Source organism: Rhea pennata, unplaced genomic scaffold (assembly GCF_028389875.1).
Source record: "Rhea pennata isolate bPtePen1 unplaced genomic scaffold, bPtePen1.pri scaffold_32, whole genome shotgun sequence".
Classification (NCBI taxonomy): domain Eukaryota; kingdom Metazoa; phylum Chordata; class Aves; order Rheiformes; family Rheidae; genus Rhea; species Rhea pennata.
The window spans coordinates 3,612,174-3,631,361 of record NW_026907679.1 but is presented as its reverse complement, the minus strand read 5'-3'; positions in this window follow the sequence as shown (position 1 = coordinate 3,631,361).

Genomic DNA, 19,188 nt, shown 5'->3' with positions numbered 1-19,188 from the left:
GGGCTGAGGCTGACACCCTCGCAGGCGGTGCCCTTGCCCACAGGGCACAGTCCCGCAGAGGCTGAACACGGCATGCACAGCTGGGTGCTGGCCTCTAGCCAGGCAAATTACAGCTGGCGGCTCCGACTTGCTTGTTTTCTGCTCTGTTTTTCCTGGTTTCTCTTTTGTAAATAAACTTAAGGGTAGGTAAGACAAAAACAGCAGAATACCCCAGAAGTGACCGTAGGTTCATTAAGGCTTATTAACCTATTAAATTTCACATCACTAAATAAAGAATGAGATGGAAATGACATGAGAATGATGTTACTGCCTCTTCTTCGCTTCCTATGCTAATTAACAAGATTGTGAAAGCGCAAGCGCAGAGCGATAACCTGAGGTAATGAAACTGTAACCAATAGAAAGATTTGTATAAAAATCTTTTTTCACTCCCTGAAAAGTGTGTATAAATGAAGAATGAGAGGGGGAGAAGGTGTGCTAGCTTTGTGGATTTACCACCTAGCCCCCATCTCTGTGCAGAAATGAAATAAACAAATATCTCAACCCTGTGTGTCTATTGGTTGCTTGCACACCGGGTACCAGAACCCAGATTTTGGGACAACAGGGCTTCTGCTTCCAGCCCTCTTCCCACACACATCACTTGACAAGCTGATGCCCCTTAGTTCGTTGGAATCCCAGGTATGGCAACAGGACCTTTTCATGTGAAATTCCCTGAGCACATTCTTGGCTCCAGTTGGGAAGAAGAGCCCAGCCTTCAGGCACAGTAGTAAGGAGATCCCCTTTTATTACAGAGACGCTACCTGGGAGGCCAGCTCTGACATGGTGATAGGCAGATTTACAGAAGGCCTCTGGGTCACACAGAGGGGATTTGTGCTTCTGGAGAAGCGTCATCAATTCAAATATTTGTGCACAAACATGACTATCACAGACAGAACTCCCAAAGCACAAGAGCTGCTTGAGAAAAACAGGAAATCATTTGTGAGGAGAGATGGGCAGCTCATTGCTGCTGAACTAGTACCAGCCGAATAAGTTTCCTCAGTGCCTTCTGGAGCTCCCTGTTCCTCATGCTATAAGTGAGGGGGGTCATGTTTTGAGGCACCAATGAGTGCTGAACAGTCAAGATGGAGGAGAGAAACAGCGCTCAACAGCAGGTAGGACTGAGTACCAAATATACCCTGGGGCTCAATAAAATGCAAAAATCCTGATGATCCTCATCTCTCCCTATAATTTTCTTCAAGTCTTGCATGGTTAACCGAGTAAGTTTCAGGAGCGTAGCTGAAAGATGGAGATTTCAATAATATACAAGATCTTTATGCTTTTAAAGTTTTTTTTTTATGATTATCATTCTTCAGCTTCCCAATTCTGTGTTTGATCTAGAGTGTCTCCTACTGAAGTCAGGGCATGTAGGAAAAGCAGTATGCCAGAGGTCAGGCACTGAATGGGCAAGCTTCCTCTCCATCTCCCCAAACCTGCCATTGCTCTCATCAGCTACCTGAGTCTTACATCACTTGTCTTAAAAGCTAACCTTCTTCCATGGAAAGCAGCAGCTGAATACAACTCATATGCCTCAATTCCCACCTGCTTTCCTTAGACAACTAGCCACATATAGACACAGATTGTTTTTTTCATTTAATTGCAAAAATATAATAAAATAAAGCACAATACAATTTCATTAAAAAATAATCAACAGTATGCTAAGTCCAAGCTGCCTCTGAAGAGGTAAAAGTTACACAAGGGACAGAGCCCTACTAGAAACATTTTGGATAGATGAGAATGGTAGATAGAGACACAATGCCAAAATACAGGTCCTGAGGCATTGCACAGCCTTACGGGCTCTGCATGGAGCCTGGGCAGCAGCACTGCAGCGTGGGGGCATGTCCTGAGAAGCCCAGGGTCAAAAAAGTGGGAGATGCAGGGAGCTGCGACTGTACAGCCCCCCTGAAAGAGCCAGGATGCTGGGGGGGATCCGGGGTGCCAGGGACTGCATGCAGGGGAGAAGCACTGCCTTCAGGTGATACTGAAAAGCCCACCGACCTACTGAGGTCCAACATGAGAAATACCTTTCCACAGGCTCAGTCAGAAGGAAACCTGGCCAACATTCATGGGAAATGGGAAAATGTCCCCTGGTTTGCTGCCCAGGGTTCTGAAGAAAGCCCTTCAGAGGACGTGTGTTAAGGACATGTTTGCTCTTGTCTGGCCTATCATCTCTCTCTTAAGTGCCTCAGACCCGGAAACCTTGCTGAGGACTTCTAAAACCAAAGAGCCTGCTTTGGTTCCTAATGGAGGAAGACGATATCCTACCCCATATTATCCCGCATTCTACTTCTACAAAAAGAGCGACCCACAGCAGAAACACATGCCTTTGATCTTGTCCTTGAAAAAGGCCAGACCCCAAACCAATCCCCAAGGCCCAGGGAACTGCACAGGTCTCCCCAGTGCAGACACCTGTCAGTGCAGGGCCACAGAAGTGACCTCTCCAGTGCCCCATCTGAGAGATTTCAGAGCCTTTGGCATCATTTGGAGACGTTCTGATGGATGTATTGGAAATTTTTGGAACATGACTGGCATGAGGAGCAGGGACTGATCCAGAGGACATGAGGGGAAATGTCTCAGCTCTCTCCCTGGCTATGCCATCTACATGGCAGTGACCTATTGAGCCCCCCCAAATGACACAAGCAGGGGTCACAATGGGATATGCCAAATCACAGGGAGGTCTCCCCAGTGACACAGCCGTGTCCTTACTTCCCACATGAGCACTGCTCATGTGCTCCCCACTGCTGTCCGTTGGAGCTGATCCAGGGTTAAGGAGGGGGAAGAAGATGTACATTGGGCCTCTTGTTGACAGTCAGAGGAGCAAGGATGTATTGGAGAGGATTTTGGGGTGATGAGACAGGAAGGGCGACCTTTTTCTCCAGCTGGGCAGATGAGCCAAGGGCAAGGGGGCAAGCAAGGTGGAGGACCCAGCCCATCAGCCGAGACCATTTTTCCTTCTTCCCAATGCTCCTGTGATTCTCCACAAAGGATAAGGGCATCAGGAACTGCTGGCCCAGGTTTTGCTCAGAGATGGTTAACTGCAAAAATGGCTCTTGCTCCTGAGTTGTGGGAGTAGCTGGACAGGGTGTGGATGCCACAAGAGCCTTGCCTGAGGGTCTGATCTGTCTTAGGGGACAAGGCGGCAGCCAGGATTCCTGGGTCCTGTGGCTGGAGATGCCCTGAGCCCCAGGGCTCCTGTGGGGCCAGCTCCCTCCTCTTGTGGAGGGTGGGGAGCAATCCATGGCCAGGTTTCCCTGGGAGTGGGTCTGCCTTTGGGATCTGGCTCTGGCCAGTGTGGTGGCGGTGGCGTGTCCTGCAGCCCCTGTGCAGCTCTCAAAGCATAGGCCGAAGGTAGTCCTCTCTTGGGGTAGTAACTCGTATCCAAAGGGTGTTTTGCTGTGCTGTGAGCATTGTGAGGCCAGGAGGGGAGTCAGGGAGGCTGTTAAGGAGCTGATTGAGCTACAGAGGAGGCAGGGGGAGCTGCAGGCAGCAATACCTGTGTAACCAGGGTGTGAGCAGGGAGGTCACAGCTCTCTGCCAGAGCTATGACAGAAAATAACTAGTATCAAATCAGTTCTTTGGCAGTAGCTGCCAGGCCAGCTGGGGGCACGTGGCTCCACTCTTGATGATGAGGTCACTTCTGCTTGAGTACCTGATAGGCCAGCTGAAGGAACAAGGCTTGGCTGGTGATGGTGAGGTCACTTGTGACTGCTGAACTGATTGGATCACAGCAGAGTTGTGCCTGGAGAGGGGACTGTGAGGTGACTTGCAGCTGAGTGGCTGATGGGGCACCAGCAGGTCCATGGCTGGGCCATGTGCTTTGGAGCTCACTTGTGCCAGAGCAGCTGAGAGGTCAGCATTTGTCTCATGGAGGGGGAAGTTATCGTGAGGTTCCTGCTGTCTCAGAGGGTTATTGACCAGTGATAGAGACATGTCTGTGGTGGTAACTGGGAGGTCATCTCCTTCTGGGTCCCTGAGAGCCCAGCAGCAGGCAGACAGTCATGGATGTTGACTGGGCGGTCTCTTTTATCCAAGTACCTAATGTGGCAACAGTGCCAAATGGCTGGGGAAGTTATCTTGAGGAAACTGATGACTCAGAAGCCCTGAGGCCAGCAGCAGGGACCTGCTGGGGGTCTGCGCTTGTGAGGGCATGTGAGGTAAAAGAAGGAGATGAGAACTGGCGTGGTGAGCCCCTGGGAGAGCACTTGCCCTCTGCTTCCTGGAGGTGGGAAGTGGGCAGGCGCAGGGCTGTGCCTGGCTGTTCAGGGGCTTCGCCTGCTGCAAGGCCTTGGAGGGTTGGAAGGGAATGGAGGGGCAGGAGAGTTGGACTCTGTGTGTTTTGGGACTCCTGGTGTGCTTCCTGCCTGCTGCCATGTCTAGTCCTGTCCCTTGTGTGACCCTGCTGCAGAGGGTGGCCACCCTTGTTGGCCACCCTCTGTGAGCATGATAAGCCCCACAGCCAGGAGGGTATCGGCAGTTCCTGACAGCACAGCTGCAGGACCAAGCACTTGGGCCACAGCCAGCACCCGCATGACACAAAAAGCACAGCTAGGAGAAGGGAACAACCCTGCACTTCTATTGCATGAGTGCAGGGACAGCTGACAAATGGCAGCTCCTGATGGAGCCTCAAGCCTTCAACCTCTCACACTACATTTTTTTTGTGAAAGCCAGCACATGCCAAGAACGTGGAAGAGATGGAAGTGCCTGAGCTCCTGCTACCAAGGTGCCCCAGGACGGAGAGACACTGAGCTGCAGAGCACAGCTGGTGTCTTGGTGCTGCAAGAGCAGCAGTCCCTAGACTGAGATGGCCCAGAGGAGCCTTGGGAATGGGCCGTGCTCAGTGCTACAGAGGAAGAAGACTCCTGCCTCCCAGAGACTGCTGTCAGTCTGTTCTGGGGGAAAATTCCTTTCATCTCTGCCCCTGCCCAGCTGGCAGACAGCTGTCCTCTGTGCATGTGAACAAACTGTAACTCCCAGCTAGCTCTGGAAGGGGGCTCAAGCCCACCAGGGAACACCAGCGCTGCCTGACCCCTTTCCTCTTGCAACCTGCAGGAACATGAAGGTCTTCAGAGAATGGGATAAAACAACAACAAAAATCCAATAGACATGTTAGAGCTGGGGGGAAATAAATCTTTCCTGGGCCCAGCAGGGGACCACTGAGTGCTCAATGGATTGAGTGAGAGTGATGACACTTACGTTGTACAACCATGCTGACAGCATATCTTCATATGCCATTTCCTGTGTTGACTGGGTGCTGCATCTGGCACTGAACAAGCTGTGTATGGGGAGCTTTTGGAAAAGACTTCAACAGCCTTCTCCTCCTGCCAGAGGAATGACTGCAGTGTGTGAAGGACCAAGGTTACAGCCAGCTTTGAATCTGAGCCTGCTCGGAGCAGGAATTGGGTCAGACGACCTCCAGAGAACTCTTCCAACACAAATTCCTCCACCATCCTGTGGCTGCACAAGGGCTGCATCAGGTGTGAAATTCAGCCTGTTGCCTTCCCAACAGGAAATGCCTGGGCACAGTCTCCACTGCCAGAGGAATGGCTGCTGAGAGTGGTGGGCGGTGTCCCTGTCCTTTCCCACACGAGGCATGCACAGGGCAGTGGTGCCCAGCAGTGCAGCGTGCGTACGGCAACAAACCCTGCAAGCCTGCTTGCCTTGGCCTCTTTGGGACAGCTCATCTGATGGAGCTTAGAGGAGATCTGGAGTTGGAAGATGCTTACTGTCCACTGCTTCTCAGAGAGTGAAAGCACTGCCATTGCTGTCACTTGTCTCTGTTGTCTGTGTCTCTGGAGGCATCCCAGGCAGAAGAGGAACTGCCTCAGCAGTCTTTCCGAGGCATGGTGTATGGGAAAATGCAGAAGAATGTCAAGAAGACAGGTGATGGAAGGTATCTAGCTGGTTCTGTGGGAAAGGAGCATCAACAAGGCAGGTTGACCCCTAGTCGTGATCATCCAGCTGGGCCTGTGCCAGTGTGGCACTACACCTGGACTTTGAATCAGAATTCACTGTGAGCTCTGTACGTGTACAGTGCATGTGTATAGGACATAAAAACCCCTTCTAGTGCCCCCCGCAGCGTTCCTCAGCATGGACCGATGCTGAGAGTTCCTTTGGATTCCCCCACACCTTTATTGACTCAATCAGGAAGCTGCTGGGAAATCCGCATTTAGACACAGAGGTAATAAATGCTCAGTATTGACCACAGTGTGCCTCGTGTTTGTGTTTGTGTCCCTGCTGGGGGTCCAGGCATTGCCTCCATCTTGCTCTTACAATTGACGCAGTTGGCAGGATACACAACCACAATGTTGTGGCTGAGGAGAGCAAAGATAACTGGAAACCTGCTGGAAAGACAGGACAGCTAGGCACAGACAGTGCAGGAGGCCCCTGCAGAGCACTGATGATAACGTCTTGACACAGGTGGTGGAGGAGCCACCGAGGAGGGGTGTCCTGCTGGACCTTGTGCTAACCAACAAAGAAGGACTGGTTGGAGATGTGAAGGTTGGGGTCAGCCTTGTCTGCAGTGACCACGAGATGGTGGAGTTCAGGATTCTACATGGAGGAAGGAAGGCAATAAGCAGGATTGCACCCCTGGTCTTCAGGAGAGTGGACTTTGGGCTCTTCAGAGACCTACTTGGAGGAATCCCATGGGTTAAGGCCCTAGGAGGAAGGGGTTTCCAGAAGAACTGGCTGGTATTCAAGCATCACTTCCTCCAAGCTCAAGAGTGGTGCATCCCAAGGAGAAAGAGGTCCAGCAAAGGGGGTAGGAGACCTGCATGGATGGGCAAGGAGCTCCTGGCAGAAGTCCGACAGAAGAAGAAATTACAGAAAAAATGGAAAAGGAGACAGGCCATTTGGCAGGAATATAGGCATGTTCTCAGAGTGTGCAGGGATGTGCAAGGAAGCCCTCAAGAATCTGGGAGCCTGGAGATGAGACTTTCCCTTGGTTCAGGAGGATTGGATTAGAGATCATTTAGGCGGACTTAACATCCACAGATCCATGGAGCCTGATGGGATACAATGACAAGTACTGAGGGGGCTGATGGATATTATTGCGTGGCCGCTCTCCATCACCTTTGAAAGGCCGTGGAGAACTGGAGAGGTGCCTGAGGACTGGAAGAAAGCCAATGTCACTCCAGTCATCAAAAAGGACAAGAAGGAGGACCCAGTCAACTATAGGCCAGTCGGCCTCAGCTCTATTTCTGTAAAGGTGATGGAATAGCTCATTTGGGATATCATCTCCGAGCATGTGGAAGAGGAGAAGGAGGTTAGGAGTAGTGAGCATGAATTCATGAGTTTCCCAGGTTCAGTACTGCGGCAAGTGTTGTTCAACTCATTCATCAGTCACCTGGATGAGGGGACAGAGTGCCTCCTCAGCAAGTTTGCTGATGATACCAAGCTGGGAGGAGTGGCTGAGACACCTGAGGACTGTGCTGCCATTCAGAGAGACCTGGACAGGCTGGAGAGTTGGGCGGAGGGGAACGTCCTGAGGTTCAACAAGGGCAAGTGCAGATTCCTGCACCTAGGGGGAAATAATCCCATGACCAGTACAAGGTGGGGGGCTGACCTTCTGGAGAGCAGCTGTGCAGAGAAGGACCTGAGAGTGCTGGTGGATGACAAGTTGACCGTGAGCCAGCAATGTGCCCTTGTGGCCAGGAAGGCCAATGGTCTCCTGGGGTAAATTAGGAAGAGTGTTGCCAGCAGGTCGAGGGAGGTGATCCTGCCCCTTTATTCAGCCCTGCTGAGGCCTCATCTCAAGTACTGTGTCCAGTTCTGGACTCCTCAGTACAAGAGAGACGTGGAGCTACTGGAGAGAGTCCAGCGCAGGGTTAGATAGATGATCAGAGGACTGGAGCATCTGCCCTCTGAGGAACTGCTGCCAGAGCTGGGCCTCTTCAACCTGGGGAAGAGAAGACTGAGGGGGGACCTTACCAATGTGTACAAGTACATGAAGGGAGGGTGTCAAGGGGACGGGGCAGAACTCTTTTCAATGATTCCAAGTGACAGGAGAAGAGGCAAAGCGCACAAACTGAAACACTGGAAATTCCTTGTGAATGTGGGGAGGAATTTCTTTCCTGGAAGAGTGACAGAAGAGGTCGCCCAGAGAGGTTGGGGAGTCCCCCTCTCTGGAGATATTCACAACCTGCCTGTATGTTATGCTGTCTATCATGGTCTAGGTGACCCTGTTTGAGGAGGGGGCTTGGACTGGATGATCTCCAGAGGTCCAATGCAACATTGACCATTTTGGGATTCTGTGGTTGTGCACGGGCACCCCAGTGTGTGCACACCTGTCAGGGCAGGGGCTCAGGGAGAGCAGCTGCCTGGCCCCAGTGTGGGGCTCCAAAAGCACCCATGAACCCAGGGGTCCTGAGTCTCTGGGGCAGGAAACCACCCTCACTCCCTGAGCTGGGCACAGCACCCCAGTGCCCGAGCTGCCTGGCCTCCTCAACCTACTGCCCCAGCCCCAGACTGAGCCCTTTGGGACAGGGCACTCACCAAGGCCCCACAATAGCCTACTGTCTTCTGCCTCTCCAAAGCCCTGGTAGGGAGCTGCAAGTCTAGGAGATGCTGCCAGGCAGAGCCCAGTTGTGCAGTCACTGTCTGAGGAGAAGGGACCTGGAGGCACCTGCCCTCATAAATACCCTTCCCCACCCCCCCACACACACAGAGGCTAGTTTTGTTGACTGCATTTATTGATCATTGGGGGAAAATGGTCCCGGTCTCCTGAGGATCACGTGAGGCATCCAGGGATGACCATCTCCTCATGCCGCTGGAGGGGGACAGGGCAGAGGGTCATCCACAATGCCAGACTTCAAGGACAGGGCACAGATTGTTAATCCAAATTCTGCTGGGAGAAGGGAGAGGTCATCTCCCCACCAGGTCCCTCTGAAATGCTTGGGAGAAGGAGAAGGGGGTTGGAGCCCCCAGTGGCCCCAGGGCTGAGCTGGGATATCCTTGGTCTATTGAAAACCTAGAGCTGCTGCTGGTCCACGTGGCAGTCCTGGAGGTCTGTATAGACCACAGAGCCCTGCCCCATCCATACCTTGACCCTGGGGGTCCGTACAGCACCCAGAGCACTAACAGCACCCAGGCCATACTGTTGCCCTGCTGGCCTGTGTGGCCCCACTGAGCAAAGGGGAAGGGGCGTGTGTGTGTGGGGGGTGGCTCTGTGCAGCTCTCCCCTGGGACAGATCTGTCCTCCCACCCAGGGCCAGGTTCTCCCCACCCCAGAGGGCTCTGGGATTCCCCCAGGTCATGGATCCCTTGGAGGGCTGGGGATGCCCCAGTGCTGCTCACCTAGGCCAAGTGGGCTGCAGCTTGGTGTCTCTGGTGCAAGGGCAGCTTCAGATGCTGTGGAGAAAGGGATTGTTAGGGACACATTGGGGTGAACTGGGTTGTCCTGGGAGGCAGGGAAGGCCCTGGGAGCCCTGGGGAATGGGGTCTCCGGGGAAAACACTGTACTACGTGCATGTGCACAGGGCTCCAATGGCCACACTGGGCTGCAGTGTGGTCCACTGAGGCACACTGGGTGCACGGGAGTAGCCTAGCAGAGGAGGGGAGGGGAAGGATCTTGGGCCTGCAGGAGCTGTGGTACCTACCAGAGCCCTCTCCTCTCGCACAAGGTCAACCTGAGCAGGAAAGAGACAATTAGTCTGTGCAGGACACCAGCATGTCCCCAGGTCCCAGCTGTAGACAGGGGGGACCAGACCCCCTCCAGCTCCCCAGGCTAGCTGCACCGCAAGTGCACCCTGTTACTTACTGGCACAGCAACATCTCCATCTACAAGCTGACCAGCATCTCCCACCTCCTAGGCAAGAAGAAGCATGTGTCAGTCTGGACTGGGCTGCGGTGGCTTCCCCATTACTCCCTGCCCCAAGGCTCCCCCTGGTCAATTGGGGGCAGGGATGGGCTTCCTTGTCCCTCTGCCCCTTGCACACCTCTGCCCTACCCAGGCCAAAAACAGGAATAGGGATGGGGGTGAGATTTCTGGACCCAACGGGAGGGGATCTGGCACCTGGAAAACAAGGAAGGTGGCTATCAAGTGGATGGTGTCAAGGAGATGTGATCTGGAGGGACCTAAATGCAGGGTCTGGAGTGGTGGGGGCCTAAGGGGAAGGGATTGAGGCCCCCAGAGCATGGTATTGGGGATGCTGAAGGGACAGGATTGTGGGACATTGTAGGGAGGGCAGTGGGATTCAAACAGAGGGACTTGGAGAGGGCAGGAAGGGTGACGGGGGTGAGCTGAGCACAGAGGATTGGGGGAAGCCAAACCAAGGGCTTTGGGGGACTGGAGGGGTGGGATTTGGTAGCCTAGGTGAAAGAAGGTTCATTTGAAGAGCACAAGGACTCACTGGGGGGAATCAAAGGCAGAGGACTGTGGTGGGGACTGAAAGGAGGTGTCTGGGGGAGACTGAAGGGAGGAGGTTTGGGAGTGTTGGCTGGAGGGAGATCAAAGGCACGTGGTCTTGGGGAGACAGCAAAGAGGGGATGGAGATCTCCAGAATGAAGTGATTTCTGGCCTCCCAGAGAGGGAGTTCTTGCCTCCTCTCCATCAGAAACAAGAGCCATAAGGGTGGTGAAAAATCCCACCTCTGTTCCCCACCCAGGGCTCCCCTGTGGTGTCTGGAGGGGAATCTCCAGGCTCTTTAAGGGCCCCAGACTCCTACCTGGTACCTGGGGTGGCCATCAGGACACTTACCGGAGAGTTCAACACAACGCCTTTGTCTTCCACCTGAAGCGGCCCCACTTGCTGGAGAGACAGGAGAGGGTCAGGGTGCAAGAGGGACCCAGCTGTTTGGGAGGGCACTGTGACTGCCACAACGTCCACCTGGCAGCGGAGAGCCACGGCCCCGGAGGCTATGGTAGCCACAGCGGAGCTGGCAGGGCCCCAGCAAGGATTATCCCCCTCCTCTCAGCTCGGCTCAGCTCATTGCACTCATGTCAGGGGACTGCAGAGGAGGGACCAAGCTGGAGATGGAGACCCATTGGTGAACCCCATTTTGAAGGAAATAGCACCGAAGAAGTTTCTGGCCTAGTTCCCCACCAGGCCCCTGCAGCAGCTGTGTGTCCCTCTGCCCTCCGCAGGCCCAGGAAAGCCCTGGCCCTGCAGCCACCCCCAGCCTTGAGCTCATCACCGTGGCTTTGGGGCTCACCACTGCATCTGCTGAGTAGCACAGGATGGCAAGAAGCAGGGCCACGCTAACCACTGCGACCTTCATCTTCCTCCCAGGTCTGGAGAATCCTGGATGAGGCTGCAAAGGGTGAGGAGCAAATTTATACTTCTCAGGACTCCCCGTTGCTGCCTTCCACCCCTGTCCCAAGAGCCCTGGGGCAGCATGGGTCTTGGCAGCGACAACCACCCTGGCAGCCATCCCACCCTTGGCACTGATCCCCCTGCCTCCGGCAACAACACAGCCACCTTCCCTGGCACCAATCCAATATCCTGCATGCGGCAGCCTCATGGAGAAGGACCCAGGTGTCCGGGATGGGCAGGGGACTGTGCCCCTGTGACAGCTGGACCCCCTGCAGTGGCATTCTCCTGCCCAAACCTGTTCCCTTCCTCACAGCCCCACAAAGTCACATTCCCCCAGTCTCCCAGGGCCCACATCTCCCTCCCTGCTCCTTGTCTCCCAGCACCCCTCACCTCCCAGGACAGTTCTTCCCCCCAGGGCTTCCCCAGAGCTGTCACCAGCCTCAAATCTGGGGTCTCCAAGCAGAGCCATGCCTGGCCCCCTCTCCAGATCTTTGGGGTAATGGGATGCTGAGACTGAGTCCTTTTCTAGGGGTACTGAGGACGGTGGGAAATGGGGAGCCTTTGAGGGAAGGGTACTTAGACACATGGGCAATGTGGACACCACAGTGACTGGGCACTGAAGGTCAGTGGGAGTCCTGGGAGGGGGGGCACTGTAAATGAGGAGCACGGTTGAGTGGTGGGCACTGGGAGAGCAGGGGTTGTTGGGCTTGGAGCAACTGCTGAGGATGGTCTCAGTGCCCAGCACCAACTCACCTCAGCTCAGCACTGGGGACCCAAACTGGTCCCAGGCTCCAGCTGCAGCCTCCTCAGAGCACAGCACAGCACAGCAGAGCAGAGCAGAGGAGGAATCAGAGGGGAATAGTCTGTGTCCTGCACCTGCCACTGACTAGAGACCATGCCCTCCCAGACAGCCAGGGCCTTCTCTGCAGAGCTGGCCATGCCCAATGACTCCCAGCACCCTGTCTCCAACTAGGCTCCAGCACCAGCCTCTTCCCTGGATGGTGCTCAACCAGGACTCTGTCTCTTCCCCATGGAGTGTCCTTTCAATGCCCTGGTCCCCTGCAAAGGCCTCCGCTGTCCCCAAACAGGATGAGGCTCTTCAGAGGGCACGCAGTGAAGCAGGTGCTTGTCCCTGGGCAGCCACTTAGAGATAATTGTGCCCATGGAGTGTCTCTGATAAGCCGTGTGTGCCCAGGACTCCAGGCACAAGGACTCTATTCAGGGAGCCGGCCGCCTCTGGAGAGGGCCCATGGGCCTGACCCGGAGGTGGGTGTGGGCTGGAGGGTAGAGCTGCCCGGATGCCTGGGTTCCTTCCATCACCTAGAAAGGCCTACGCTCCCTGGGGTATGGGGCCTGTGTGGGGTAGGGGGATCATAGGAGCTGGGATACTGTTTCATCTTGCCCCTCAAAGTGGGGAAGGCCTAGATGGCCCGGGGAACAGGAGGTTTTTATCTACAGTCCCACTCTCCTAGCCAGGGCAGAGGAGGGAATCAGGTATCTGAGCCCTCATTCCCATCCTATCCTGAGCCAGCAGCCCTTGTGAGACATCCCGCTGGGCTTCCTCCCCACTGGGGCTGCATCCCATGGCTCAAGGCAGCCCAGACGCTGCGATCCTTTACTCATCTGGGGTGCTGTGCTTAAAATGGAAAGGGAGCCGGTATGCCTCGATTCCTCTCCAGCCTTGCAGGGGGAGGCTGGGCTCCTGTCCGAACCACTGAGGACTCCTTCGGGAGTGATGCAGATGTTTGCTCCCGTAACAGGCCTCTTCAGTACCTCTGCGGTTTTCCTATGTGCATCAGAAGTTACAGAGTTAAAGAATGCTAATTGTTTTCCCTGCTTTGAGACCTTTAATCTCCAGCTGTTACACTGCCAGCACTATGCTGGCGTTTTCTGTCACGTTGCTGCTGGCGTCTGGGCCCTTGTGAGAACAGAAAAGTGCCGACTGTCTCCAGTAACTTGCAGATGGCCAAATGCTTTTTCCTCGCTTGCATAAACTACCTCAGCCACAGTCCTATGTTCAGCACACAGGAAAGGAGAGGAGAAGATAGTCCCCGGCCCCGGCTGACTGAAAAGCTGTGTGAGAAATGCTTTTCCACACAACGGCAGCTCCCCTCCGCAGCAAAGAATAACGGCCTTGCTTTGGAAATGGAGAAGCAAATACATAATGTTACGTTCACTCAAAAGTGACCTCTTCTTCATGTAGTTCTTCTTGGAAAAGAAGAGGTGAAAGTGCATGAAACAACTAAAATAGCAACCCGGGAGGGATGATCCTGTAGGACATGGTAATGCTGAGGCCTGTGTCACCTGTCTGAGAGTAAAATACTCTGGGCTTGCTCCATCTGTGAGTGCGTGCGAATAATTTCTTTTGATGACACCCAAGACTGGAACCAAAGGCTGGTGGTGAAAAACTGGTTTAGGCTTTGAACCTAGTGGGAGACTTTCCCCAGTTTCAGGGATCTGAGCTGTCATACTGATTTTAGTTCCCCTCATGCTTGTGAGAACTCTTTTCATTTAACTTCTACAGCCAAATGCCTCCATCCTCTCCCCGTGCACCATTCTTTGAACACCCTGAGCCACTGGAGCATGTGGAGCAATGGCCCTGCGCTCCCCTCGTTTGGTGGTTCCCCTCCAAACTCCCTCCTTCTGTGGGGGTGGTTTGTGGCTTCTTCTACACAGCAGTCTTGAGGGATCCATTTCTAACCTACGCGAATGTGGGGACTAATGAATGGACTGAGTTTGTCACTGCCCAACAAATGAACTGTGGGCTCTGAGCAAAGGCATTTTATGGAGTTCTTCCTCCCACAGGTGACATTTCCTTCTGTTGTGTGCCAGACTTAGCTCGTACACTACCAATGGAGAGTCTCCTAGAACCTCTATATTCTTCCACTGCTTGTATTAGGTCCCACCTCCTTCATCGCTGGCCTTTCCTTTTTTTTTAATTTGTCATATTCGTTATTTGAACCACATACCTCAAAGCAGGAGTTTAATTTTTGTCAAGTTCATTGATTCTGAAGGAATATTATTATTATTTAAAAAAAAAGACTAGGAAAGCGGGTGCTTCTCAATTGCCTTTGAGAACTAGAAAGTGTGCCATGAGCACACCCTGACCAGGCAGAAACTCCTGCGAGTGAACCCAGGCAGCAGCAGCAGCACCACAGCCCATGGGGCAGCAGGAGCTGCTAGCTGGCCTGCTGCAGGGAAATGGGCCACCGACCAGCCTGTGAGGGAGGAACCGTCTTCAGCGCACGTCTCTTTTCGGTTACTAAATGGATCAAGCAGGAAACAAGGATCTGAAACTGAGTTACAAACAGAGAAGACATCAAGCTGTCAGATAAATGGGGACACATAGCCTAGCCAGAGGACACGATGACTTCATGGCTATTTACAGGTAGTGCACCCAGGCTGTGCTAAGGCACGAACCTAAAACATAGTAGAGCCATAAAGCATGTTCTTCAAACACTAATATTGCTCATTTTGTGCTGTTAGGGTGTTAGGATAACGAACTACCATGAAACTCTACAGCCTTCCTCACCCTCCATGCAAGCTCGGGCCCTTTACATTTGCCAAATGCTGTCCCATACCCCACACTAGAAGGAGATGGGAAGGATACTGAGAGCACCCTAAACAGCTTAGCAAAAGCTTTGACCACTTCCAGGTCAGGACAAGGATCACCTCTTGTGCCTTCTGAAAGGTAACCACTGAGGTACGTTGACAAATCAGCTCAGATTTTTCTCTCTCTCCACTGCCATTCGCTTCTCCTCCCAGCCAACTTGTTGTCCTGATGGACAAGAGGGCAGAGGCTGCTGGTCCCAAAGAGACAGCTGTCACAGGGAGCATCTGCCAGGCGGAGCCCCCTGCCCCCTCCAACCTCCATGGCTTGTGGGGTGAGAGCCGCCCCCTGCGTCCAGCCAAGATTTTCTTCCTGATCGTCCTTTCCAGCTTAATTGCTCCACAGGGAAGGTGCTGGCTACGGCTGTTAAAATGCTCCTGCACTGTCTCAGGTGCCTAGTTGTCCTGCAGGAAAGTGGCCTGAGATCAAAATTGCCACAGCAGAGCCATGAATGCCTCCTTGAGACTGCACGTTCCTCTGTAAACTCCTCCTCTGTTTACTAAGTGTCACTGTAATTCAATATATCATGCTGGTTCCCATTTCTTACTCCCTCCTAAAAACAGCCAGCAGCCTGTGTCACCTGTCTGAGAGTAAAATACTCTGGGCTTGCTCCATCTGTGAGTGCGTGCGAATAATTTCTTTTGATGACATCCAAGACTGGAACCAAAGGCTGGTGGTTAAAAACTGGTTTAAGTTTTGAACCTAGTGGGAGATTTTCCCCAGTTTCAGGGATCTGAGCTGTCATACTGATTTTAGTTCCCCTCATGGTACAGACTCCATCATGACTTCAGAGAGACTCTGTCTAGTTTTATCCAGATGAAAAGAGATAAAGGAAAGACACTGAGACATGGCTCACAAGAGCTTTAAATCAGTCGGCTTATTTCATGAAACATTATATGTCATTTTGCAAGATTACTTCTTGCAGGATGGATGTTTGCTCTTGTCCTTATGGGAGGCTTACCATAACAAGGAGGGCTGCTGTGGATTGCTTGTGAAAAGACTCAAGCAACCCAGCACTGACTCAAATATTTGCTTTGGAAATTGTCCAGAAAGGAAGCAGTCGACTGGAAAATTTTCATTTTGACTGCCTCTGCTTTTTGCGTTATTTGCTGGAAAGCTGAGTTACAAAGTGTTGAATTATTGCTTGTACTTAAATAGGCTGTGACACTATTGGTCTTCTGAAGTTATTGTGAACATAATTAATGAAGTGTATGCATGGCCATAATTGAGGAATATTGCCTTAAGAGAGGGCAAGACTCTTTCTGAGAGAAGTCCAAAGCAAACTGATTGCATTCGGTCCTCACTTGACTTTAAAGTGCTCTTCAGGGAGGCCCTGTCTGCCCTGCCCTGGTGTGAACTAGGGATACATAAGCATATACATCATACATTGACAGAAGCAAAAGCCAATTCAGTAGTATCCAAAAATGTGTGCTTTTTTTTTTTTTTTTTTTTTTTTTTTTTTTTTGCAGTAGAATATTGGGATAGTAAAACATGAAGAGTTGCCTCGTTCACAGCGATGTAAAGCTGAGAGGAGACTTTAAAAGTCACTGAATCACAGAACGGTTGAAGTTGGAAGGGACCTCTGGAGATCATCTAGTCCAACTCCCCTGCTCAAGCAGGGTCATGTAGAGCACATTGTACAGGATCACGTCCAGGCGGGTTTGGAATATCTCCAGAGAAGGAGACTCCACAACCTCTCTGGGCAACTTCTTCTAGTGCTCTGAAGCACTGGAACCTCAAGGCATAGCTGCTGCTGCTTGTCTTGCCTCCTTGAACCCTCACAAGTAAGGGTCAAGAGCACTTAACGGAGGGTTACGCCAGATCTGAAGGTTGCCCATTTTTCTTGTAGAGTCATTTCCCTGAGAAAGTGACCTTATTCCCTCACATACTTCCCAAATAAATTTTAGTGCAGTTGCTCTCTGCAAGCCTTGACCTGCAGTGAGATGTCTCAGAGCTGGCACGCAGTGCATACCAGGAGCAAGACCGTCACAAACCCAGGCATCCGGGCAGCTCTACCCCTCCAGCCCACACCCACCTCTGGGTCAGGCCCATGGGCCCTCTCCAGAGGTGGCCGGCTCCCTGAATAGAGTCCATGTACCCGGAGCCCTGGGCACACACGGCTTATCAGAGACACTCCATGGGCACAATTTCCTCTGAGTGGCTGCCCAGGGACAAGCACCTGCTTCACTGCGTGCCCTCTGAAGAGCCGCATCCTGTTTGGGGACAGCAGAGGCCTTTGCAGGGGACCAGGGCACTGAAAGGACACTCCGTGGAGAAGAGACAAAGCCCCGGTTGAGCACCATCCAGGGAAGAGGCTGGTGCTGGAGCCTAGTTGGAGACAGGGTGCTGGGAGTCATTGGGCATGGCCAGCTCTGCAGAGAAGGACCTGGCTGTCTGGGAGGGCACGGTCTCTAGGTCAGTGGCAGGTCCAGGACACAGACTATTCCCCTCTGATTCCTCCTCTGCTGTGCTGTGCTCTGCTGTGCTGTGCTGTGGGGAGGCTGCAGCTGGAGCCCGGGACCAGTTTGGGTCCCCAGAGCAATGGAGCTGAGGTGAGTTGGTGCTGGGCCCTGAGACCATCCTCAGCAGTTGCTCCAAGCCCAACAACCCCTGCTCTCCCAGTGCCCACCACTCAACCGTGCTCCTCATTTACAGTGCCCCCCCTCCCAGGACTCCCACTGACCTTCAGTGCCCAGTCACTGTGGTGTCCACATTGCCCATGTGTCTAAGTACCCTTCCCTCAAAGGCTCCCCATTTCCCACCGTCCTCAGTACCCCTAGAAAAGGACTCAGTCTCAGCATCCCATTACCCCAAAGATCTGGAGAGGGGGCCAGGCATGGCTCTGCTTGGAGACCCCAGATTTGAGGCTGGTGACAGCTCTGGGGAAGCCCTGGGGGGAAGAACTGTCCTGGGAGGTGAGGGGTGCTGGGAGACAAGGAGCAGGGAGGGAGATGTGGGCCCTGGGAGACTGGGGGAATGTGACTTTGTGGGGCTGTGAGGAAGGGAACAGGTTTGGGCAGGAGAATGCCACTGCAGGGGGTCCAGCTGTCACAGGGGCACAGTCCCCTGCCCATCCCGGACACCTGGGTCCTTCTCCATGAGGCTGCCGCATGCAGGATATTGGATTGGTGCCAGGGAAGGTGGCTGTGTTGTTGCCGGAGGCAGGGGGATCAGTGCCAAGGGTGGGATGGCTGCCAGGGTGGTTGTCGCTGCCAAGACCCATGCTGCCCCAGGGCTCTTGGGACAGGGGTGGAAGGCAGCAACGGGGAGTCCTGAGAAGTATAAATTTGCTCCTCACCCTTTGCAGCCTCATCCAGGATTCTCCAGACCTGGGAGGAAGATGAAGGTCGCAGTGGTTAGCGTGGCCCTGCTTCTTGCCATCCTGTGCTACTCAGCAGATGCAGTGGTGAGCCCCAAAGCCACGGTGATGAGCTCAAGGCTGGGGGTGGCTGCAGGGCCAGGGCTTTCCTGGGCCTGCGGAGGGCAGAGGGACACACAGCTGCTGCAGGGGCCTGGTGGGGAACTAGGCCAGAAACTTCTTCGGTGCTATTTCCTTCAAAATGGGGTTCACCAATGGGTCTCCATCTCCAGCTTGGTCCCTCCTCTGCAGTCCCCTGACATGAGTGCAATGAGCTGAGCCGAGCTGAGAGGAGGGGGATAATCCTTGCTGGGGCCCTGCCAGCTCCGCTGTGGCTACCATAGCCTCCGGGGCTGTGGCTCTCCGCTGCCAGGTGGACGTTGTGGCAGTCACAGTGCCCCCCCAAACAGCTGGGTCCCAGCCCAGTGTGGGACATGGACCCATGCCCAAACTCCTGGGTCCCTCTTGCACCCTGACCCTCTCCTGTCTCTCCAGCAAGTGGGGCCGCTTCAGGTGGAAGACAAAGGCGTTGTGTTGAACTCTCTCGTAAGTGTCCTGATGGCCACCCCAGATACCAGGTAGGAGCCTGGGGCCCTTAAAGAGCCTGGAGATTCCCCTCCAGACACCACAGGGGAGCCCTGGGTGAGGAACAGAGGTGGGATTTTTCACCACCCTTATGACTCTTGTTTCTGATGGAGAGGAGGCAAGAACTCCCTCTCTGGGAGGCCAGAAATCTCTTCATTCTGGAGATCTCCATCCCCTCTTTGCTGTCTCCCCAAGACCACGTGCCTTTGATCTCCCTCCAGCCAACACTCCCAAACCTCCTCCCTTCAGTCTCCCCCAGACACCTCCTTTCAGTCCCCACCACAGTCCTCTGCCTTTGATTTCCCCCAGTGGGTCCTTGTGCTCTTCAAATGAACCTTCTTTCACCTAGGC